Here is a 25,586-nt window from a genome sequence, read left to right as displayed (position 1 = left end):
GGGGCAAAAAATCTGTCAGGGACAGCACTTTGTCCTGCTGTGAAGGCAGGAGACTGGTCTCAATGACCTTTCAAGGTCCCTTCCAGCTCAATGAGATAGGTACGTACAAGGCTAAATACCTTGAGGATATGGGCCCCTGTGAAAAGCAGGGCTGTGGGTGGCATATTGCTGCTAACACACTGCCCACGCCAGAGGCTGCAGTTGTATGCTCTATGCCTGCTCAATAGCCACCCAAAACAGCTGCGGCATGCAAAAGCCATCAATGGACCAGAAAGGCACTGAGAAAGTGCCCAAGGGGAAATTTGGGAGGCAGAATAAAGTAATAGAAGGCTGGTGAGACTGACCGGGAAATAGCAGGGGAGGTAACCGAGGGCCAGGCAGAGACAGGACATGTTAAGCAGCAGAGACACCTGAGGTAAGCTAATGGAGACTATGTAGCTTGTGGGCAAGACAGCTTTATTGTACTTTGGTTTACCCAGCAATGGACTTTGAAGCAGTGGCCAAAGCCAACGTGCCCAGCGCTGTTCCGGTGTGGTAGCATGGAAACAAAGAGCTAGCTTAAAGCCCAGTGCCGCTGATATTGTTATCACAGGTGGCATCAGTTGGTGGTGGTACACCAAGTCTTCCAGGTTAGTGTTCTTAGTGTGAGAGCAAGTTTTGCCTCTTGGGAAGGCATGATGTCTTAGTTTGGGGTACACGGTTAAGCGGCAGGTATGGGAACAGCAGGCGAGTTTGCCTTATACCTTGGTTCTGCTTAGAGTCAATATTTGAGACAGGGTTGCTCCATGGGAACCGGGCATTGTTGTTGGACTGAGATGCTTGGAAGGCAGGATTGCCTGCATGCTATTTGACCACCTCATTCCAGGAGTGGTGGAGAGTGTAAAGAAAGCAAGTTACACCTAGAACATATCCAGACCCCACATCTCTGAGTTCTCCTCCTGAGCAAAGCTGACCTGCGAGGCCCTGGACATTGGTCACTGCTCAGCAGAGAGATAACACTGGTTTCAGACTAGGATACTGGGATCAGAAAAACAGATGCCACTATCCTGGGTGAAATTGGGGCTTTTGTTCCACAGAACAGAATTTAAAGGATTTCTGTGGCGTGATTGTTAAATTACATAGTGGCCTGGCAAGAAAGAGCCTTGTACATAGGCTGGACCTGAGTCATGTTTACACTGCGGCCCCTTTTCATGGTGTAAAGGAGCACGAATGTAAATAAGAACCAGTCCTTCACTTATACATGTCTGAAGTGATTATATCCATGCTAGCTGGACACTGACATAACAAAATCAGGCCCAATGCTGTTGGAAGGCTAGTATTGTTCATCCATCCCTCATTTTATGATTTTTTTTCCCTTTCTGGATTATCCCTGTTGTTCTACAGTGCCAGGTTGTTCTTCTGCCATTGTGGGAAGGGCTGCGCCAAGAGCTGGTGCCTACATCTAAAGGCTTTGGGCTTGTGCCCGTCTGCAGTGGCAGGGAGCTCCATGGTCCAGGGCCTTTACATAGGTAAAAATACAAGGTGCTTTGAGTTGTGGGTTGTTTCTCCAGTTTAAAAACAAACACGAGGCAAATGGTGCATTGTAAGAAATAGATTCTTGCTCCCGCCCATCTCATTTGGGACTAGAGTGTCTCTTGCACTACAGGCCTTCATAAGCTAGTACGACCTCCCTTTACAGCCTGGCACGGGAGTAAGCCGGTGCCATGGGCTCATTTACGCCACTCTGAGATGGCGTAACGAGAAGGGAGTGAGTGGGCAGAACCTTGGCGCTGCCTGGCCACTGCACGGCCCAACACAGCAGAGTCATCCTGGGGCTCTTGTAATTACTATTGGTGTGAGGCCAGGCGCGGGGAAGAATTGTACCTTAGCCGGGTATCTAGGGTGACCAGTCAGCAAGTGTAAAAAATCGGGACTGTCCCTATAAAATTGGGACCTCTGATCACCCTAAGGTTATCGTTGAGTCCTAGTGCAACCTACGGCGACACCTTTTGCTCAGGGCTGCGTCTAAAGGCACCATCTAGCCCGTTGTGTACACAGTTGTGCATTATTCCTGTTATTCAGTGGACATGGGCCTTTGCTGTAGCGATACAAATTCTGCGTGTCACGCAATACGGCGTATTTATCACCACATAGACTAAAAATCCTTCTCCTGTGTCGCGTGGTCAGGCTTATCTCACTTAAGGGGCATGACCAATAACATGGCTAAATGACACATACTTAGGCAATCATCTGTTACAACAGCCCCAGACATTCAGCCTTGCTGGCTGGCACTAACTTGCACCACAGACTGCCACCGCTTCCCTTTGACATTGCTTACGCCTTGCTATGAAAAGGGGCTGTCATCCAGTTGGTTTCTTGCTGGGCTCCTCCAAAGCCCAGATATCGCCAACGCTGAGTAAGAAAGATATCGACTTGCTGCTAGCGCTCAACAGCTTGTACCCAGCTCCCCTTTCAAAACGCCCCATGTCAGCTGGTATTGGGAGTCCAAAGGCAGGGTCACGCTCAGTAAACGGGAGCCCTATCTATTATGAAATACAGGTGAATGGAATGCCTGCGTGGGTTCTCACACACACTGCAGGTCACAGCCAGTAGCTGCGAGGCAGGTTTGCACCAATGTAGAACCCTTGTCACATGTGGAGAACCTCACCACCGCAGTGAGACATTGACCCAGCGCCGTAAAAGGTATTTAGGTGCCTAACGCCCACTGAAATCAATTAAGGATTAATTAAATAAGGAACTGTGCCATTGTTCCTCAGACTTCTTCATCAGCAAGAGTGGTGCAGTCACTGGCAGCCCTTAAGTCTTGGATTCAAAGAGGGCCCAAGGGAGTTACATGCTTAATTCTCACGGAAAGCCAGTGGGAATTGTGTGCTTAATTCCCTTACGCTCATTTGAAAATCCCAGGCTGTGTCTGCTCCCATATGGAGATGCATAATGAGGTGGCCACCTCTTGCCCACCCTTTTTGAGTGAACAGGGAGCAGTGCTTGAGGGGATACACACTGGGGAGGATCTCAGGAGTTGGTCACAAGCTGGACCTAGCTGATTAGCCACAAAATCCTTCCTCACTAGTCAGTAGGTATTTTGCACAGTATTGTGCAGTAGTCTATCCACCGCTCTTTTCTCTGAGCAGTTTCAATACTATAGCGGCATGCCACAAAAGGATACATCACAGCAAAGCAGCGCGTGACCAGCTCATGTTAACATCCCTGTCCAGCTAAACGTTTGCATAGCCATGGAAAAGGAGCGTATTCCAGTACCTTCAGCGAAGGCAGTGCAGCCTAACGGATAGCTAGTCGTAAGGCCTGGGTTCTGGGCCCAACGCTGCTAATGAACTACTGAGACAAGGTGAGTGGACCAACTTCCATTTGTGTGTGAGAGAGAGAGAGAGAGCGAGCGAGAGAGGCTTTATTACGTTCCCCACCTTGTCGCTCTACTATCCTGAGACCGACATGGCTACAACCACACTGCATAATGACCTTCTGAGTCACCTTGGGCAAGCCACCATGTCATACCTCTGTGTTCCCACCCAGCCATTGTCTGTCTCAGCTACCCAGGCCCCAGTTCAGGAACACACTTGAGCGCATGATTAAAGTTAAGCGCGTGTTTAAAGTACAGTCTTGACTAGGGATGCTCTCCTGAATCGGGGCCTGGATTGCAAGCTCTTTAGGGCAGGGACTGTCTCTCAGTATGTATTTGTACAGCACCTTGATCTGGGTCCTGATCTGGGTTAGACGCTCGCGTAATACAAATAGGGGGAGATTTTCAGAAGCACCTAAAGGTTTTAGGAGCACAAAGGCCGTTGATTCCTCCCCCATAATAAACACTAATAATAATGTAGTCCACAGTGAGTTTTATTTACAATTTTCCAGGCCAGAAAGCGTTAAACTGTACTTTTTAACCTTCCAGTGAGCTGTCTAGTCTCTCCATTTGTGTATTTCCAAGATAAGCACACACATCTCAATGCATTTATTTATTTTAATATTTTGTGGTTCTCTTCCCCTTTTAATTAATCACAGCACTGGGCCAGGCAGACCCATTAACTACTCTTAGGCCTTTCAGAGATATAGTTGCAGATGCAATTTAATTTCTTGACCCATGATCGATAGCAATTAATAGCATCTCTTCAATCTTGTTGAAAGATTCATGTGGGGCTCCCAGAATCTGCCATCTCAAGAGAAAGGTGTCTGATACATATGTTATTAGATCCAGGAGCACGGCCCGTTCTTTCTCCTCCTCCGAAGCTGACATTCATGGCTCAGTTGCTTAATGCCTGATTTTCAGTGAGTTTTCTGCACCTGCAATTGTGCTCAGAGGACGGGAAGGTAAATCCTTGCTATGAGCTGTGTATGTCCATAAACCCAAGGGGGAGAGAGATCTCTAATGTGAATGCAAGGACGTTCCAGTGGGAGGTCTAGGGATCTGGACAGCCCTTTAGGAGCTGGCATAGTCAGCAGATGCTGCTCAGATCAATCTAGCAGTTGTGGAGGGGCTGGATTGTAGCCCTAAGATCCAGCACACCCAAGGGGCAGTGCAGGAACTCGAGTGTCACACTCAGAATCACAGTCTGCCCTCTTATTGTCACAGATTACTGCCCTTTCTGACCGGGCTCCGGTGTGCAGGCCAGTGGCGCCAGAGCTCTGCCCACCCCTCTCCCACTTGTGTGAAGCCCTCTTCTCGGCCCTGCAGTTCCAGGGCTGTGACCAGCCCCATGCACTGGGGCCAGGGGGTTCAGCCATCTCCCTCCCCTGCATGGCAGAGCAGCCAGGCTCATGATTAAAAGATGGCAGCAAGCCAGGTTCCGAACAGGCAGCAGGGGATCAACTCCTCTTAGTGCCAGTTACAGCGTCGGTCTCATAACTGCTCTGGGAGCAGTGCAGGGGTTGGGGGATGGAGGGGGAGCACCAGGGGCTGGAAGGGAAGCCTGGGGGCATTGAGGGACCACGGGGAGTGCAGAGGGGAGAGAGGTAGGAAGGAGCTGAGAGAAGGGAGCACGGGGTGAGCTGAGGGGCTAGAGGGAAGTGGGGGGGAGTTGGTGGAGAGCATAGGCCATTGCTTGGGAAAATGAAAAGAGAGACAAAGGTGGTAAAAATGGAGCTGAGGACAGAGAAAGGAGAGATTAACAAAGGAGGGGGGAGGTGTGTGAGAGAGAGACTGAGACGGTGTGGGAGGGTGTGTGGGAGATAAGTAGGATTTTTACAGACAAAAATATTTTTTCATAAGGTTGATAAGTAGAGAAAATGAGTCTGAGGGAAAACATGACCACTGAGAAATTTCAGCAAAGTCACACAGGGACCTAGGCGATAGGAAGAGAGAAGGGGAAACTCCACAGGGAGCTGGTAAGTTATTGCTTTTTTAATTTAAATACAGTTTGCGTTATTCAAACTTTTCTAGGTGTAACGGGCTCTGGTTTCCTGTCCCCTGAATTGGTGTGTGCATACATCTGCTCTCGCCTCTTTAAGGAGAACACCTCACATCTCCCTCAGTCCCAGGAGCTTTGCCTCACAGTATTGTCTGTTTTCAGTGCCGCATTAATATGTGGTTATCTAGAATTTGAGATTATTTTCCCCATACTCCTGTGGAAATCCATCTCTGCTTTGTATCACCTGCAAACCATTATGAGGCATATTTCATCCTCATATAACAGCATTAGAGAGGCACTTATTGAAACAGGCTAAGACTGGAACAAATTGGAGTTGCAACTCCCTCCATCCTTCCCTCAGCCACCACCAACCGCTATCAGCACCCAGACTGCTGATTATCAATGCCCCTGAGTCAGCAGCGTGTAATTGCTTCAATGGCACATAATGACTTGAGTTCCATTTTACTTGACCTTCTTGAGGATCGAGCTGTCGGCCCAATCAGCAGGGAGGCTGGAGCCGCTGCAGTGAAAGCTATTCAGCGATGCGTCTGAAAAACATAATAAAGCAACATGTATGCGCACAAAGAGCGAAGTCTCACTATGACTGTACCTTCCATCAACCAGATAGCATGAAAGACTATAGTTCTGTTTACTGCTCATTAAAGGGAAAAGAAAATACACACAATCAAGGAGAGACAAGGTAGGGGAGGTAATATCTTTGACTGGACCAATTTCTGTGGGTGAGAGAGAGGCAAGCTTTTGAGCTCACCAATAGACGTTGGTCCAATCAAAAATATTACTTCACCCACTTTGTCTCTCTAATATTCTGGGACCAACATGGCTACAACAATCCTACATACTACAGTCATACTCAGTTAAACCAGCCTGCCTTGCAAGGCACTGAAGGCTAGCAAACACCCCCCTGCCCCCCGCAAAAAAAACCCCAAGGCGATGCAGTATATCACCATTCTGCTGTCATGAAGCTAAGTGCCTATAGTTTCTTGTTTAAAAGCTACACCATGTTCATCCATTTATCAGATTAGTTAGATAGCTAGATAGGAGAGTGTATTAGGATAGATAGATAGATAGATAACAAAAACCCTAAAAGAGTCTAGTCTGGGACTCAGAAAACCCTGAGAGTTCAGTGCTTGCCAAAAATCAGGCTCCTTTAAAGGCATCCAAAAATTGCAGCACCAAAAAAAAAAAAATGCAGTTCATGCCCTGTCTACCACCACTGCTTATCAGTGTCCTCCAGATAGCAGTGAGTGGCACAGTTGCTAGAGTCCGCGTATACTCACTCTTGCCATCTCTGCTTGCTCCCCAGTGGATTCCTGAGGCGTTAATAACACATAATGGCCCTCAGGTCATGAGAGGCTCATTTTGGCACTGCTCTTTCATAGGTCAGTTCAGCCACAGCCTGCCGATCCCTGACTATACAACGATGGGTTAGCAGACAAGACAGAACCAATATCAAACACGTAAATAAAGGGGACAATGTGGAGGTTCCCATTTTAGCTCAGTGGTTTGAGCATTGGCCTGCTAAACCTCGTGTTGTGAGTTCAATCCTTCAGAGAGCCATTTAGGGATCTGGGGCAAAAGATCTGGCTGGGGATTGGTCCTGCTTTGAGCAGGGGGTTAGACTAGATGACTTCCTGAGGTCCCATCCAACCCTGATATTCTATTAAAAAAAAATTGTGGTGCACATACCACTGGTTGAACATGAGCTTGTTGGAAGTGGGACACTAAAAACACTTTAAAAAAAAAAAAAACCCAGCCCGTCCAGTTGTCACACACACTGCAGCACACTAGAAAAGGCCCATGACCCACAATGCATTCTCCTGATTGTTTTCAGCCGTAGCCGCCGCTGGCAGAGCAGTGGTACTCAGTGGTATATTGTGCACAGTGGCTGTACAGACGGATGTGCACTCGCCTCGGGCACGCAGCTGGGTGGCTTTCTGCTAGGCCCAGCCTTACTCAGTTCGAGCTACTGAGGTGAACAGGCGAAACACTGCCAGCTCTCCTCTCGTCTGGAATAGGACTGGCTCTGAGCCACCACATGGAGCCCTTCGCTGAGAGAGTCCCCACGCAGGAAGCTGCTGCAGGGGACACGAGGGCGGGGGGGAAATTCCCTCCTGCCGCTGCAGGAAAGTTGAGGGGTGGTGTTGCTTGCTCAAGTGCATAGAAAGCCTTGGCTCAGGAGACTCACCTGACTTTCCAGCTGCTGGATGCAATTTGAACCTGCTCCTGGCAGAGGGAGCAGTTCACCCACCACTGCAGACAGCCCTGCTTGGGAGGGAGCCAGAGCTGCTGAGATGTAATCTGCTGCCAGACACCCAGCCAAGTCTTTCCCACCTCCACCCTTCTCTAAGGCTCCTGCCCTGATACACATGCACATCCCCTACCAGAAACCCCTGCCTTTTACGTATACACCCAGCCCTCCACCAGAACCACCCCCATGTCCTGTAACACACGTGTTCCCTTCTCATTAACGCCACATTTTGTTTTCCCCAAAAGCTACTCAAAACACTTTGTATTTTCCTTGATTGAAATTTGATAAAAGGGAAGCTAAAAGTGAACTGTGGCTCATCAGTGTTCAACAAAGAGCCAGCTCAGAATGAGCAGGAGCTGCACACCTTCATTAGACGTTTAAAAGCGGCAGAATGTAGTTCGTCGACACGCACCCAAACAGATCAATGTCATTGTGTGACATAGTGAATTGTTCCTGGTAATTTGTGTATCAGGAAAGCCAAGTAATAATAATGGCTGCTTCACTGTGTTTCTTTTTGATGGACTGTCTAAATAACTGTGTGGTTTAATGTTATAGTGGAACATTTTAGCCTTCCTGAGGCATTTATTTACTATTAGTAGCTGAAAGCCCATGCTAGCGCATGTGTCTGGCAGATGGGACCACCATTTGGGCACGCTCCCTCATACAACCGATGAAATTGTTGTATGCAAATTCCCTGTAGACTCAGGGTGCTGATTGGTTGAGTTCTCGCTGCTATCACAGAGGTCTAGGACTCTTGCTTTGGCATCGATATATGCCTTACTGCAGCTTTACGTGGCACAGGTGTAGTTTGTAAAGTCAAAATGGCTGAGAACTTAAAAACTGGAAGATAACAGATTGTGAATCCCAGTTATGATCGAACCCAGTGATAAACAAAAAGAGCTCTGAACCATATTGGTAGCTGTTTCCATCGCTTCACGACGACTCAACAGATTGTATGTCACACTGACCGCTAGACTAACAGAGGGGCATCTGGAATTACTTATGTTGTCCTATGAAGGCCTAACATAAATTTGCATAAAAGAAGAAATTTGCATATGTTATTTCTAACATAAATTCTTTAAAGTGGTATGCGAAACAATACAATTTGGGCCCCTCTATGCAGTTGTTAGAATATTGCAGTGCATCTCATGGCATTTTATTAGGCTCACCAGTCTACAGACTAATGGGTGGATAGAAAACACAAATTAGTGCCATGCTCTAACAAGCGTCTGGACCCAAAGTCAATCAACCCTGGAAAAATTACAAAAGACTCTACAATGTAGGAAAGGAGAACCGGAAAAATGCTATGAGTGCCAAGGGAGAGAGACTTCGAGTTCAAGTAAAAAGGGGTAGCAACATATGTGGTTGTGATGATAGTAGCTATCATAAAATCATAGAATCTCAGGGTTGGAAGGGACCTCAGGAGGTCATCTAGTCCAACCCCCTGCTCAAAGCAGGACCAAACCCAACTAAATCATCCCAGCCAGGGCTTTGTCAAGCCTGACCTTAAAAACCTCTAAGGAAGGAGATTCCACCACCTCCCTAGGTAACCCATTCCAGTTCTTCACCACCCTACTAGTGAAAAAGTTTTTCCTAATATCCAACCTAAACCTCCCCCTCTGCAACTTGAGACCATTACTCCTTGTTCTGTCATCTTCTACCACTGAGAACAGTCTAGATCCATCCTCTTTGGAACCCCCTTTCAGGTAGTTGAAAGCAGCTATCAAATCCCCCCTCATTCTTCTCTTCTGCAGACTAAACAATCCCAGTTCCCTCAGCCTCTCCTCATAAGTCATGTGCTCCAGCCCCCTAATCATTTTTGTTGCCCTCCGCTGGACTCTTTCCAATTTATCCACATCCTTCTTGTAGTGTGGGGCCCAAAACTGGACACAGTACTCCAAATGAGGCCTCACCAGTGCTGAGTAGAGGGGAATGATCACATCCCTCGATCTGCTGGAAATGCCCCTACTTATACAACCCAAAATGCCATTAGCCTTCTTGGCAACAAGGGCACACTGTTGACTCATATTCAGCTTTTTGTCCATCGTAACCCCTAGGTCCTTTTCTGCAGAACTGCTACCCAGCCATTCGGTCCCTAGTCTGTAGCAGTGCATGGGATTCTTCCGTCCTAAGTGCAGGACTCTGCACTTGTCCTTGTTGAACCTCATCATATTTCTTTTGGCCCAATCCTCTAATTTGTCTAGGTCCCTCTGTATCCTATCCCTACCCTCCAGCGTATCAACCACTCCTCCCAGTTTAGTGTCATCTGCAAACTTGCTAAGGGTGCAGTCCACACCATCCTCCAGATTGTTAATGAAGATATTGAATAAAACCGGCCCCAGCACCGATCCTTGGGGAACTCCACTTGATACCGGCTGTCAACTAGACATGGAACCATTCATCACTACCCATTGAGCCCGACCGTCTAGCCAGTTTTCTATCCACCTTACCGTCCATTCATCCAGCCCATACTTCTTTAACTTGCTGGCAAGAATACTGTGGGAAACTGTATCAAAAGCTTTGCTAAAGTCCAGAAATAGCACATCCACTGCTTTCCCCTCATCCACAGAGCCGGTTATCTCATCATAGAAGGCAATTAGATTAGTCAGGCATGACTTGCCCTTGGTGAATCCATGCTGACTGCTCCTGATCACTTTCCCCTCCTGGCTGCACCAAGGTCATACATAGGCTTGGAAGGATTTGATTTTATTGGTAAATGTCAGTAAACATCGCTTTCACGGCGCACACACAACCAGATCAAAAAAAAATTCCATCACTAATAATCAAAGTTTACAGCTAAGCAAAGTAAGGCCTTGTCTACACTACAGGACTATTTATTTGTGTATCCATACTAAATACACAAATTCGAACTCTGAGTCCACATTCACCAATGCATGCTGGGGGAAAATGTGTCGGGGTGTTTTTTGGTTAGTGTCGCCATTGAACCATCAATCACGCCTCCTCTCTTCCTTGAAAGCCGCGCGGAAATCTGTTCGCGGCATGGAGCCCGCTGCGATCATCGCTGCACTTATGGCCACCTCTTCCACAGTCAGCTGCTGAGAAACCGGGCGAGGAGGCTCCGCAGCGTGGTGAGAGTGGCACAGACCTCTCAGAAACCAGGCAGTGGAGATCATGGTGGCAATGGGTCAACAAGCACAGACTGGTGGGACCGCATAGTGCTGCAGGTCTGGGATGACACAGAGTGGCTGCGAAACTTCAGGATGCGTAAGCACTTTCTTTGACTGTGTGACTGTGACTGCCCCCCCTGCCGCGCCAGGACACAAGGATGCGAGCAGCCCTGAGTGTGCAGGAAACTTGCCACGCCAGACAGCTACCCGTCAGTAGCGACCACTTGGGATTGCTGTCATTCAAGTAGCCCATGCAATCGTTGAGCAACTGCTCTCAAAGGTAGTGACTGGAAATGTCCAGGTCATCATAGATGGTAGATGGGACTCACATCCCTATCCTGGCACCAGCCCACCAGGCCAGCGAGTACATTAACCGAAAGGGCTACTTTTCAATGGTGCTGCAAGCTGTGGTGGACCATAGGGGTTTACCAACATCAACGCTGCCGGGTGGGCGGCAGGGTGTTCAGGAACTCTGGTCTGTTTAGACGCCTCCAGGCAGGTACTTTCTTCCCGGACCACAAAATAACGGTTGGGGATGTGCAGATGCCTACATCAAGTATCAGAGGGGTAGCCGTGTTAGTCTGGATCTGTAAGAGCAACGCTCATGCTGCAAAACGTCTGTTAGTCTATAAGATGCCTACAGTGATCCTCGGGACCCAATGCCCTGGCTCATGAAGCCCTATACAGGCGCCTTGGACAGTGAGAAGGAACTCTTCAACTACCGGCTGAGCAAGTGCAGAATGGTGGTGGAGTGTGCTTTCGACCTCAAGGGAGATGACATCAGCGAAAGAATATCCCCGTAGTTATTGCTGCTGCTGTGGTGCTCCACAATCTCTGTGAGAGCAAGAGGTTGAGGCAAATCGCCTGGCTGCTGTTTACGATCAGCCAGACAGAGAATATCCCAGCGGGAAGCGATGTGCATCAGGAGGCTTTGTCACAGAGCAGGGTAACCTGTGACTGTCCACTTGATTTTAAGAGAGCCTGATCACAAACCAAGTTTCCCCACTTCCAAAGGACGTGAAACTAAGGACATGTTTCAGTAATTAATAATAAATCTTTCGTTGACTTTGCATTTCTGTTTCTTGGTTGAAACATGGAAGCATTCTGTGCTGGGTAAGGTGTGCACTGATGTACAGACCGATTGTCCAAAAGAGGACGGACAGCCTCCTGCTCCTACATAGGTCTGCGGGGTGGGGGGGTTTTTCGGTGGTTGTGCATGTAGGGGGGGTTGCAGGAATGGGTGGGTTTGCAGGAAGGGGGAAGGGTGAGTATCTGCCCCTGGATGAGGGCTCTTTGGGGCTCAGGGCACCGGGAGGATCGTCCAAGTGCAAAGTGCATGTGGGGAAGCCTGCCTTTACATTCGGGATGGCAGGCACCAGGACCCTGGACAAGCATATACATCAAGGAAAGACCCGGGCAGCATACACCACACAGACTGTCCCTGGTGCCTAGTGACTGCAGTCTGTGTGTGCCCTGCAGTTTCCCTGCACCCAAGTCTGTACCATGGCACTGTGGGCTATGCACTGAAATTACAATTCCCCACACACACACCACAGAAAGTCTTCTGACACCAGAAAGTAACACCAAACCGCTTTTAATAATGTAGTACACAGTGGGGGTTTAAACTTGAGTTGGGACTGGTTGATGCTGGTAAGAAAGAGCTTGTACAAATTTGTTGTCTCGAACATTATCGGGTCTGCTGGTGCAGGACAGTTCTCACGGCCCCCTACCCCTCCTTCTTGTAACTTTGGGTGACAGAACATCTACAAGGCGCCGGAGCTGTCCGCTTGTCCCTCATTAGACCAAGCAGCGTTTTGAGTCGCCTGCTGGTCTTCTGCCGCCCACCTAGCCTCCCCCCCCAGGTGTGTGCAATGCTGCTGACACAGGGGTCTCTCCACTGTCTCTGCTCTGCCGCCTCCGCCTGGAGCAGGCCATCAGTTCCTGGAACATGTCGGGATGCCGGGCAGTCCGGAAGGAGGAACACATACATGTTTGCCAACAGTAAACACAGTCTAGTCAGTTTCAGTTAACAAGACCAAAGAGGGAACCAAGTCTCAGGAGATCTCAGAACTAGTCCGAGATTTGAGAGACAGCTGCATCCTCTTGCACAAAGTCCTGGTAAGCCTTACAGTACATACTGCTTATCAGTTAGTGGTTAGCTGTGCTCTCCTGCTAAAGGCAATGTGCAAAGCAGAAAAGATGACCCATTTGCAGCCCCTCCCGCCAGTGCATGGGAAAGATCACTGTATGCTTTTCCTCTGTGGCCTCCAACACGTGGCTGTTAAGCGAGGGTCATTCTTATGCAAAGTAAAAGTCTGTTAAGCGAGGGTCATTCTTATGCAAAGTAAAAGTCTGTTTATGCAAAGTAAAAGTCTACCATTCACAATAGTAACAGTACACTAATTCCCCTAATTAGATGCAGCACTTCCAGAACGACATTACCCTGAGGCGTGTCAGGCGGACTCAGAGAGAGCGGATGCTAACAGAAGCCCTGCACAGACCAGGACCATACGCTGCCATGCTCAGAGAGGTGTAGCCTTCCTTTACCTTAGGATGGACAGAGCACCCAATAAGGCACCTCTCCCAAGGAACCTCCTGCTGAGGCTTTTCCAGCTGCTCTCTGAGAGCTTTTTGAACCGTCCCGGAGGATTATTGCTCGATTCCTATATGTGTAGACCTACTTTTTGTATAGTTTGATATTTAAAATTTTTATATAGTATTTCTATTTTTATATATATACCTGTTTCTTAAAAATAAATGTTTCCTGTTTGTAGCACTTACCACCTGATCCTTCCCTGATTCTGAGTCCGGTTAGATCTCTGTGAGGGTGATGAAGAGATCCTGGCTGTCAGGGAAAGCAGGAGTGGGTTCAAGACCCTTCCTCATCTTCCCATCAACATGGAGGAGGAACTGTCCCGTACACTATTCCATCCTCAGAGTCCACCGTCACTGGTGGGGCAGTGGTGGCAGACCCACCTAGAATGGCATGCAGTGCCTCGTTGACTTTTGATACCCTTGTCTTAGGTCCTTCACTTTCACGCGGCACTGCATCGCATCCCGGCTGTATCCTTTCTCTTTCATGGCTTTAGAGACCTTCCCCACACAGCGATCAGATCCATGACTTCCTGTCAGTCCATGCTGGGGACCTCTTTCTATTCTGGGATTGCCCGACTCCTCTGCTGGAGAGCTCTGCATCAACCAGAACGCCAGATTCAAACCGCCCAGACAGGAAAATGAATTCAAATGTGGCTGGCCAGAGAATCCAAGCTCGGACTGCTGTCCAGAGCGCCAACAGAGTGGTGCACTGTGATAAATTCGAATTAAAGTCCTAGTGTAGACCAGGCCTAAGAAAACTGCCTGAGAACGTATGAGTGTTTGATTTATGGCTATTTTCTTTGTATAGTTTGGCATGTGATGTTGAACATTTCTGTTTTGACGGTTATAAAGCTTTAACTTTTGGAATCTCAGTGTCTCCTGTCATTAAATAATTATTATCTGGTACCCCAGAGCTGTGACCATTTAAATCAATACAAATTGAAATAATGGCCATAATATTGCACAAATGTGAACATTTAAATTGGTAAAAATAAAAAAAGGCCTAAAAGAATAGCTATTCTCCAGCGAAATTATAAAAAATTTGAATTCTGCCCAACATAGTCATATGACATTATCACGCCTGAGGAACAGCAACCATCTAAACAAAGCCAACGAGCACATTGGCTGCCTGTTTCTTGAGGGGACAAAGAATGCTGCTGACAATGCTTGTGGGCTGACTGAAGTAACAGGTGCCCAGCTAGTGGCTGACAATGATAAACACCAGGGAGCTGTAAATACAGGTTCCAGCTAATGGAACCACTTCAGGCCGCTGCAGATGGGACTGGTTTACCAAGCTTGATATGCATGTGACCATGAAGCTATCTAGGGTCAGCGATAGTTACTGATTAAATGGTCAACAAAAAACAGGGCAAAATCTTATCTGCCATGAAAAAGTCATGTCATCTACCCTGACCCCCCCCCCACCCACTCCCAACCGAACACGCCCACCTCACATGAGTCTATGCGGGTCATTTATTTTTGCACTAGTCATTTATGGTGGTTGGTTCGTTGATATTTTGTTTTAATCGCATGTGCCTTTTCTTAAAAGAAAGGCGGTGGGAGCAAGAGGACTTTAGCCACTGGATTCATGGAACACTTTCCTAACCCAGTATAAACCCTCGTAACCCTGACGCTTGTAAGGTGCTAAGGGCTGCATTCATGTCCTGTCACACCAGGATTACAATGCAAAGCATGTGCTTAATTGCTTTTATAATACACCTTTGCTCTTTTCCCCTGCACTCTGCTCACTGACCCATCTCTGCTAGGGTCTCTACGATGTTTCAAACAGCTGCCATTTAAATACGTCAACCTGCCATCAAAATGGCTCCTTACTGCTTCATAGGGATGCACTAAGAAGAGAGCTGGGGGTAGGGGGGTATGGCCTTTAGATTTGTTTTACTAATATAGCCCGGTAGTTCAATCATAATAGCACAATTATAGCAAATGTTTAGTTAATTAAAAGTGCCTCAACTATGTGGAATCTGGTATTTAAAAGGCCACTATCAAGGGATTTTTTTTCATAATTTTAAAAAAAATGTTACACACTGCTTCTCCGTTTACGCCCCTCCATGAAAGCTTGAATGGTATCTGATTGATATTGATGGCACCCATTCCTTAGTTGTGCTGATACATAGTATTAGTTCATGGTTGTCCAGGACTGGGCTTCCTGGCAGTGACGTATGTGTGCTTTGAAAAGCAGCCTTGTCACAGAATTATATAGGCTTTGGCAAATGAGTGGGGGAACAATGTAGGTCAATGCTGGGGCTTGACAGTGTCCCTATAAAAAAAAGTGTGCAATAGAAAGATTAAATAGTTTGAATTTTAAAAGTTGGCACGCTTCACCAAAGATACTAGGCTATGACATTAGAGCAGTATGATAGAACTGGATTATAATAATCACCACCTACTGTGAGGTTCACGTTAAGAACGTAAGAAATTCCAAACTGCATGTCCTACTGTAGTCATCACTGGCTGATTCGGAAGGTGCAAGAAACCTAGTAGTAGGTAGGTATATGATAACTTGAACATTGGAAATTTTTTTCTTAAACCTTATTAGTTAGAGGTTGACTGAAACATGATAGATTATAGCCCTTCCAAAGCAAAATAATAATAATGTTTTTAAGAGTGGACCGTTAATAATTAATAACTTAGTAATAACCCATTATTAAGACCATGTAGATGGCTTGATGGATTCAAACGTCATCTGCTCACTTCATAATAACAATCCTGCTGGGGTCCCTGGATGTCAATTCTGTTCCTGTATTGCCTCTGCATTATTTTTTACCATTGAAGCTTTTTGAGACAAAGAATGTCCCAAGAGAACTTCTCATCAGTCGCAAAAAAAAAAAAATATCTGAAATGGAGTTGGCACAGAGTCATAGCAAGCGAATTGAATGGTTTCTGGCTTGTCTGCTCACATAGCTGTATATATGTATTTTGAAGGAGCGGGGAGGGACCAATATAAATATGTGAGCAACAAATAATTCTCTCCCATATGTGGTGAAATGCTCGTTTTTCAGTCCATTAAGTTCAATTTAATGTATATAGCACATGTCCAGAATCAATGGGATCGTGAAGGTTTCATTTTTAATTTTACTGAGATGAAATGCAACATGCTCCTTGCTAGTGCCAGTATTTATGTAGCAGAGACAACAGGCCCCACAGGAAGCATGAGGCCAAGGTTAAAGCACTTCTAAGTCAAGATGCTATAATATCCAAAGAACCAATTTTCCATTGTATTGCATCTTCTGGTATTTTATTGGCATGAGAGGAATTTGAGAGTAAAAAGGGTGCACTGGGACCTATTTCAGTTGCAGATGTATAATTGTTGTCTTTAAATTTCCCCTAACTTCCACTGGATTCAAGGTTACTGTGCTGGACTATTAAAGTCCTGTAGACATTTTCTAATTTTATAGCTAGCCAAATAATGCAGTGCATGATTGATTGCCTTCCCTCCCCTTTTCCTTTGAAAAAGAAGCACATTTACCATCAGGGTGTGAAGCCCCACAGAGTAGCTCGGCCCACACAGCATCACTAATCTAGCCTGAAACACGCTGCTTATACTGGTAATGTTGACAACAATATATTGAAGGAGGGCTGGATGCCTTGATAAGAAGGTAACAACATTTACAAATGGGTTTTATAGCCAGTGTTCGGCCAGCATCATTCACAAGGAAAATGGCAGTCTCCGATTCAGAGAAAAATGGCATCAGCGGTGCGCTATCTTAGTTATAAACCAAGGTTTTGCAAAGTGGAAGGGCAAGGAGCTCAGCATCTCCTTAGTAGGACTGTAGGTGGAATGGCCACTCATGGATGAGGGGTGGGTTCACAGAGACCATCAGAGAGGGCATAATGTGGGTCAACCAGGGACAAGTCAAGGTAACCAGGTTGATATGGAACCCGAACTTTCCACCACACACACGTCGGGCAGACAGCTGTGACCAATGCTCCAACCTAGAGTAGAGGCTGTAGGTGGAGGGATGGCAAAAAAAAAAAAGGGTGTATGCTCAGAACTTTCTGAACAGCAGGCCTCTTTATGGCCTCTTACGTTGGACACCCCAAAATTGAGGCTTTAACAGTTGGCTTGAGTTTTGATGGCTCTTCTTGCTAGAGCAACAGGAAGTCTCTCACGCTAGGTTCCCTCCACAGGCATAGGAAAGGGCTCAAACACGTTGAGAAACGTGAGCAGTAAGGTGGTTTATTGGGCAATAGACACTGTCTGAGGTTAGTAGATGTAGTCTACATGAGCCATGTTGAGCAAGCCAAATTTGGCCATTGTAAAATGGCTGAGCTGGTGAAGCATTCAGATAGGAGCACGAACACCGTTGGGTTGCTCCTGAGGCGATGCAGCACTTTGGGGCGCGTGTTACACTTGAGTGAGTATGGTCGAAATGGCACCTGCTGAGTGCTCACTCGCTGGACCTTCCAGGGTTGAGCCACTCTGGGAACCAGGCCCAGAGTGTCACAAACTGAGTTTCCAACCCCTCAGCCATCCCACAGCAGTAGCCACTATTGAAAATGTGACCCTTTATGTCCCGGTGATGATCAGATGCAGTCTCATGTGCCCAGTGCTGAGAGTCACCCAGCCTGTTCTAGGTTGTTTTGTAAATGTGCACTGTACCTACATCTCATGCTGGGGTAGTATTTCCTTGCACAGCTGTGGCAGGGCCAGACACTGAAAGCCAATGGGACTTAGGATCCTAAGTGCCTATCACTTTTGAAAATAGCACTTAGCCATCTAAGTCACTAGCAATCAAAGGGAACTAGGTGTCTAAATACCTTTAAAAATCTGGGCCTTACTGACTTCAGCACCGATCCTGCAAACTCTGGGGCTGGCATCCTGCAAGGTGCTGGCCATTCTGGTCCTCTCCAGCAAAGCACACACTTAACTTTAAACGTGCATGTGATCCCATTAAAGCTAATGGGGCTACTTGCATGCTTAATGCTGGTCACAAACTTAAGTGCTTCACTGGAGCAGGCCACATCATTCAGCATTCAGGATCAAGCTCTTGCTTAATTTTATACATTCCAATGGGATGAGTGACTCTAAAAGTTAAGCAGGTGCTTACTGTCAGTCTGTTTAGTACACATTGGTACTGCTAGAACAAACAAAGCTGATTTGTTTAAATCTCCTTATACAAGAGAAAATGATTGAATGCATTGCTGGAGGTACAGAGAACACATTCCTATGTGAACTCAATTCTTTCACCTGGAATTAAATGTGTAAGAGTTTCACTGCATGCATAGTCTTGGCACCAATTATTACACGACAGGCATTTATCAGGGTCAGATTATCCTTTTTCGTTATTTGATACATTTTCTGTTGTGTAACAGGATTTATCGGAATTGATGTGTACAGCAGGTTCATTCGTTACATGTTTTATTACTCACCTGTTCATTTAAGCAGGTTCACCGTATAACTGGGGCTCTTTAGTACTCCGTGTCACGTTTTTCAAGCTGGAATAAAAACAGGCATTGGACTATAATACATCGGCACAGCTTTTCCATCTCTATGAAGCCCAAGGACATCAAAAGGAGGAAATTACTTTCAATCTCAAGCCAATGCATACAGTGGTCAGCAATTCTAGGGCTCTGCTGTAGGAGAAGCTGGAGCTGTCACAGCCTCTCTCGTCTCATTAAAAGCTACTAAAGGCTCTGTTATGAGGAAGCTATCATGTGGGAGCTGGGTTCAGGGAGAGAAAAGAAATTGAGCATTTTAGAAAACAAGAAAGTATTAAAATGTTCTTTCATATGGCTACAGGGCCTGGGGAACAGACGTAACGGCACGAAAGTTAATGAGGCTCACAGGTACCTCAGATAATATCAGATTTTTTGGGCCAGGTCTGGCATTGATTTCAGTGGGGGCAGGCGTGGACTCTTAAATTCAATAGAAGCAATGCTAAGAATCTTCACCTGAAGAACCTGTTTCTACAGGTCATATGTTAATATTCCATTTTCTACAACTGAATTACTTACAAGCAGAAATGTTACAGTATCCTAATGCTTAATTTCTTATATACATTGGTGATAAATAACATATGTCGAGCTGAGACACAAACCTCAAAAAAACCTGTGTCCTGATCAAAATGCTAGGGTGTGGATGTAACCCCAGTCGTTTTCTGTAGACTATTGTTATTCTGGTGCATCATATACATCAAAATGATTAGGGCTGAAAATTCAATATTGATATGATAGATCACATCAAAATATGGACTGAGTTAGATTATTATTAAATTAGTATGTGGCCTCTGAAAATTCCCAAAGAGCAGCAGCTGGTATAAAAATCACATTACTATTGATGCAACATATTATGGTTTGGATTATTATTATTTTTATTAACAGATTTTTCATCCTTCCTCTGCTATGGAAAGCCCATGAGATAAGGTGGATACATAATAGCAAAACAAGAGCTTTATTATGTGGGCTAATGCAGATCATTTAGAAGAAGAAGCGGCATTAATAAAGTTCAAGGATTAGCCATTTGCAGGGAACTGTGTTTCATATAACTGATAGGAAAAGCTCACTTTGGGGAGGAAAATGCAGTGTTAAACAAAAGTGATTTGCAAGCAAAATGGTCCGGCCGTATATTATAAAACTAATAAAAGTAACAAATATGCAACCATGTAATACAGGGAATTTTTTTTTTTACAAGCTTGGTCACAAATCACTTGTGCTTCATTTCTCATGGTTCATGGTGCATATATTATAACCCATCTCACAACAACGTTATATCTTTATATTACTTGGTTTCTTCTGGCAGGTAGTTTATTCAGATTGTTTACTTTCTACAAATAACACATCATATTTTTTCCATTCTCTGTAGTCTTTTTGATTAATAAATCACAGACGCTTCACTTTTGAACTGCTAAATGGTAATTTTTAAAAAAATCCCTGGATCTCAGAGCATTTTACAAATGTGGACAACCATTTTTATTCCATTTTACAGATGGGGATATTGAGGAACAAAACACCAGATTTTCAAGTGCTGAGCACGCATGGTTAGCTTTTCCAAAGAGCGCAGGGCCCAACAACTCCCAGGGAGCCAGGACCAGATTTTTCAAAAGAGCTGAAGACCTTTTCTGAAAAACTGACTACTGATTTGGGCACCAAGATAGGAGCTGAGCTCTTTTGAAAATCTGGCTGAGAGAGTTTAACTGATTTGTCAAAGATCACAACAGCACATTTGTAGCAAAGCTGGGGTAAATAATCACAGCTTCTGACTCATCATCTGGTGGAGTAGGATACAGTAGCTTCTTTTGTTCAAAGAGTACAAGCAACAAGGCGAACCACTCTGAGGTCTGGTCTACACTGGGGGGGTGGGGGTCGAACTAAGGTACGCAAGTTCAGCTATGCGAATAGCATAGCTGAACTCGAACTACCTTAGTTCGAACTACTTACCCATCCAGACGCCGCGGGATCGAAGTCTGCGGCTTCCCCGTCGACTCCGCCACCGCCGTTCGCGGTGGTGGAGTTCCGGAGTCGACGGGAGCGTGTTCGGAGTTCGATATATCGCGTCTAGATGAGATGTCGATCGAGAAGTTGATCGCTACCCGCCGACCCGAGCGGGTAGTATGGACGTACCCTGAGAGTAGTGCCTTTTAGGAGCAATTCTCTTTGACACATCCTAGTCATCCTTGCTTTTCCTCCCCGAGCCCAGGGAAAAGAATGTGATTCAGTATGAGACCAGAGCAGTAGGAAACAGGACTCCTGGGTTCCCTTCAAGCTCCAATACTAAGTGATACCATGTGATCGTGGGCAAGTTACAGTAACCTCCGGGCTGCTGTTAGCCGCCTGCTAGTTAGCCACCCTACCAAACTTACAGAGCTTAGTTAATGGCTGAGAAAAGGTCTAAGAAGTGCATAGTATTATGATGCCTATTGTGTACTCGGGTGAGCTATGGGATGTACTGTGAAGGTTGGAATTAAACAGTTAAGATACTCATTGTTTTGGGGTTTTGGGGGTAAAGGAGAGAGCAGGGTGTTGATATCTAAGACTCCTCCATTTTGCCTTGTTTACTTAACTTCATGGGCCATCAAAGGCCCCATTTCCCAGCAACCTTCTGTCTAGACATTGGTCCTTCTCAGTCTGAGCAAGGGCTTCATGACAGCTGCTGTCTTCAGAGCACTTCTAGTTCCTGCTGACTTTTAGGGAACAAAGAACTCAGCAAATGTCCCCCCCCCCCCCCGCCGCCCCATTGCTACTACTAGACGCCCCAGCCGCAAGTAGGAGCATGGCTGTGATTCACCTCTTGTCTGGGATATCAATACTGTCTCCGTTCACAACCACCAGCAAATTGTACAAGGAAAGTTATCCTGACCCTATTGCCAGTCACTTTGTGGGCAGCTCTAGAGCAGCCAGTGCTGGGGGCACACAGATCAGGGAAGAACGCACTGTCCTCACCTGCAAACGCTGTGGAGGAAAAGGTTCAGAAGATAAGAGGCCAACGCTTCTTCTCCTTCTCCTCATCACGAGATGGGGAGGAATAGGCCAGACCTCTTCACTGTGGGAGGGAAGGGTTGGGCTGTGAGAAACCTCCATTTCTTCTCTTTGATACAGGAATCTAACCCTGGTTGTTGGGAGTGGAGCCATCTTCCTTAAGAGAAGGCAGCTTACATGAGCACAACACCTGTTTTGGGCTTGGGGTGGGGGTATCATTGATGGGGAGAGTCCCAACGAAAGGTCCCTGCTGACTCCCATAGAGAGAGGAGTAGATGGTAGGCAGAAGATATCTGCACACCAGGCGAAAGCACACACATTGTGTAAATACTCTTTTCCTCCTCCTTGGGTGCAACTACATATACTAGGGTGAATACTCCAAGGGAAATACTACGACTTCATATTTATATAGCACTTTTCTGGCCCATCCTTGTACCCTGATACTCACTGAAACCAACAGAAGCTCTGGGTGCTCAGCATGCTGGAAAATCAAGTCTAGCTGGACATCTAAAAAGGGAGACTCCCAAAACCAAAGGCCCCTTTGCTAAAAACCTAAGCGACTTAGCCAAAGTCACACAGGAACTCTGTGAGGTAGCCAAGACCCACCCAGATGCCCTCATGTCTAGTTCTGGTCTCTAAAAACTAGACTGTGCCACCTTCCAGTAAGATGCATGAGAACAACAGAGAAAACATAGGAACACAAAGGAGATCTGCTTATACAGGCCAGAAGAGGTTATAGCCGCCTGCGCACAAAACATCCCTTTGAGCAAAGCCTGGCAGCCACATCCCGCCCCAGGTGGGTAATGTTTTTAAACGAAATGTCACACCAGTAACAGACGTTAAATGTTCCCTTAAGGCATTCTGCTCAACATTTATAATCACTTAATAAACACAAGAAAAATTGCACAGTACAGCCCTACATAATCTATGTGCAATGATCCTCGGTGACAATGTGTAAGTGACCAAATCCCTTTTCAGATCTAATGATATTTTGCTCTAGTAGGCTAGTGATATATTTCACATGGCAAAAAAAGAAAAAAAGCACTCATGCATAAAATTAATACAGTAAGCGCTGAAGACATAAAGCTTTCACACAGTGATTTATTTGGAAGTGAGAGTGACTAACTTGTAATTCAAGTTCTCCCAGTGCCTTAGCCTCCGTAGATTCTTGGGTCACCTATGTTTTGTGTGCCAGACTTGGGAGGTTTCTGAAGCATATAAAATATCAAGCAACTAGTTATGGAGCCCGCTTTGGTCATGTGCATTGAAGATAGAGAAGATAACAACCATGAGGTCGTTGTAATGGGTCACATTCTTCCATGGTTTCAAGAGCTGCCTGAGAAAATTTCAACAAATAAGCTATTGCCTTTATTCTTCCATTTGAAAACAGGTCACCAAATTATCAAATGTATTCAGTCTTTGCAATTATTTGGAACTTGTTTCCGGATGAAATTCAGGCAAAACAAGGACCATGCCCCACTTAAATACCACTTGCCCAAGCCTCTTAGGGGAGTCATCTGACAAAACTTCATTGACAACATCTGCAATGGGCCCCGAACGTTGTGCTGTGGTGCCTGGTTTTAATGGCTGTTATCTGATTGGATGACTCATGTAACTAACCAACACGGTGCACAGGACAAACTGTGACTGGTGGAACTGAAAAGCTGTTTGGGGCATGGGCTGCCTTGTGTTCTACATCTGAAAGGGGCCAGAGGCAATGGGATTTTGGCCCATTATTAAAGCTCCCAGGTGCTATGTTACTACAATTCATATAATTGATAGTCTTGCCTCTCTTCTCGTTAAGTCCTTGTGAAACTTCCTAGGACTACGACTGCATAAAATATTGTTTATCTTTTTTCTGATGCTCTGCAGTATTACCATGAATCATTAACAGTAAGCTGCAACAGTCAAAACAAAGGAACAGAATACATTGTGAGGTACGTTAGCCTGGATTCTTTTTTTTAATTGTTACGGGAATTACAGTCACCCTAACCGAGATGGAGGAGCCCATCCTGAAAAGCACTGTCAGACCACATAGAAAGAGACAATTCCTGCCGTGGAGAGTTTACAAACAGACAAAGTCTAGCAGGCGAAACAGTGGCAAAGAGACATGCCCAAGGTCATACAAGAGGCCAGTGACAGAGTTGGGAATAGAACTTAAGCCATGTGACATGTCCTGCCCACTAGACCCTAGCTAGTCATGTAGGGCAGAATTTATCACCCACTACAGAGATCCAGTGCTTGGGCTTTGCACCACATCCAGACATATTTTGAGGCTTTAAATGGGATTTAAGCAGTGCATACACTTTGTGTTGGCCTCTGCACTGTGAGAATTTTACCCACAGTCTGCTCCTGGTCCCGTTGAAGTCATCAGTAAAACTCCCATTGACGTAATAGTGCAAGACCAGGGTGTAATTCACAAAAAATCAGTCATTTGCAGGGTGCCTCCTAGTCATTAGTGAGGCTGATCCAGAGGTTCTGTGACTGGGGGAGGACAAAAGAGAAATGCCTTTTGTTTCTTTCATGGCACGCATTGTTAATACAACACGTGTGTCACACTGCGTTGTGAACATTATAATGAGACTGGGTGCCTTTAGTTCCATGTCTCCATTTTCATAACAACATTTGTCATGAAGAGTGGCTTCATTTTATGCCGTTTTCCATTCTCATTTACGTTTATTTGTTTGTTTTTGTCATAGGAATGGTGTGTTAGAACATTAATGTCTCCTACTGTTACTGCACATTGGGTGTATTATGGAGGTATGCGGCACTGCTCTTGACCTTTTCAGTATGCTGTGTGCAGCGCTTATTAATTCAGGGATCAGAAATCAAAACCAAAGGTGACCTTCTTCTAAAGGAAAATGCGAGGTTACTCCTCTCTGCCCCATCCCTAATAGTGGGAGAGGCACTTTGAGGGTCATACGGTAAAATTATCAGGCTGAAGGAAATATGGACAGGATGGGAGATGACCTGGAGGAGTAGAAGAGAAGGATAAAAGACAAGGGAAGGAGAAATATGACATACAAAAAAAGGAGTGATGGACAGGATAGGCAGAGAATATAGAGTTCTTTTTCAATGTCTTCTCATATATTTGAATGACACTGGGGTTGTTTTTCAAATCTGTTATTTTATCCACCACATCTACCCTATGTTATATTAAATAATATACCCACAAAATGTGCAGGAACTAAATAAATGCCATATAAATTAACACAATCATTTCATGAGCAAACCATTCCAGATAGGTGGTATTGCTCGAATCTTGGGAATTACCAGCTGATGACGTACAACTGGGGGTATTTTATTCCTCCATCACCAGCACATAGAAGAGGTTACTAGATGAAATAGATATTACACACCCAACTGTGCAGAGGTACAAAGTGCTACTGTGCTGCTTCTCTGAAATCTGCTGCTGTGGGGATGAAATACAAGAACATGCTGTGGGATTCACCAGGTCATGAGCCACACATCTTTCAAGCAGAAAAATAATGATCATTACAGTATAATAAGTTCCAGAAGCTAAAAATCAAACTTTAACTCTCCAGTAACTGTTGGGTTACGGACTTTTGGATACCTGACATAAGGAAGGATGTGAATGTTATCGAATGATTTCTTTGTTGGTAAACTGCTCCAAAGAGCATTGGCCTGCTAAACCCAGGGTTGTGAGTTTAATCCTTGAGGGGGCCACTTAGGGATCTGGGGCAAAATCAGTACTTGGTCCTGCTAGTGAAGGAAGGGGGATGGACTCAATGACCTTTCGGGGTCCCTTCCATCTCTATGAGATAGGTAAATATATTT

General features: G+C 45.7%; 1 long non-coding RNA gene across 1 annotated transcript in view; it reads right to left on the bottom strand.

Moving 5' to 3' along the window:
- Window positions 1-3,942: 3,942 nt before the first annotated feature.
- Window positions 3,943-25,586, bottom strand: part of LOC120374921 — a 30,777-nt gene continuing 9,133 nt past the window's right edge. The window contains exons 2-3 of the long non-coding RNA XR_005586340.1: window positions 18,744-18,809; window positions 3,943-5,908 (exon numbers count right to left, since the gene is read on the bottom strand). This is a non-coding gene — a long non-coding RNA (uncharacterized LOC120374921). The remainder of the gene's footprint in view (window positions 5,909-18,743; window positions 18,810-25,586) is intronic.

Source organism: Mauremys reevesii, linkage group 11 (genome assembly GCF_016161935.1).
Source record: "Mauremys reevesii isolate NIE-2019 linkage group 11, ASM1616193v1, whole genome shotgun sequence".
NCBI lineage: Eukaryota > Metazoa > Chordata > Testudines > Geoemydidae > Mauremys > Mauremys reevesii.
This window is presented reverse-complemented; position numbering and strand designations above follow the sequence as displayed.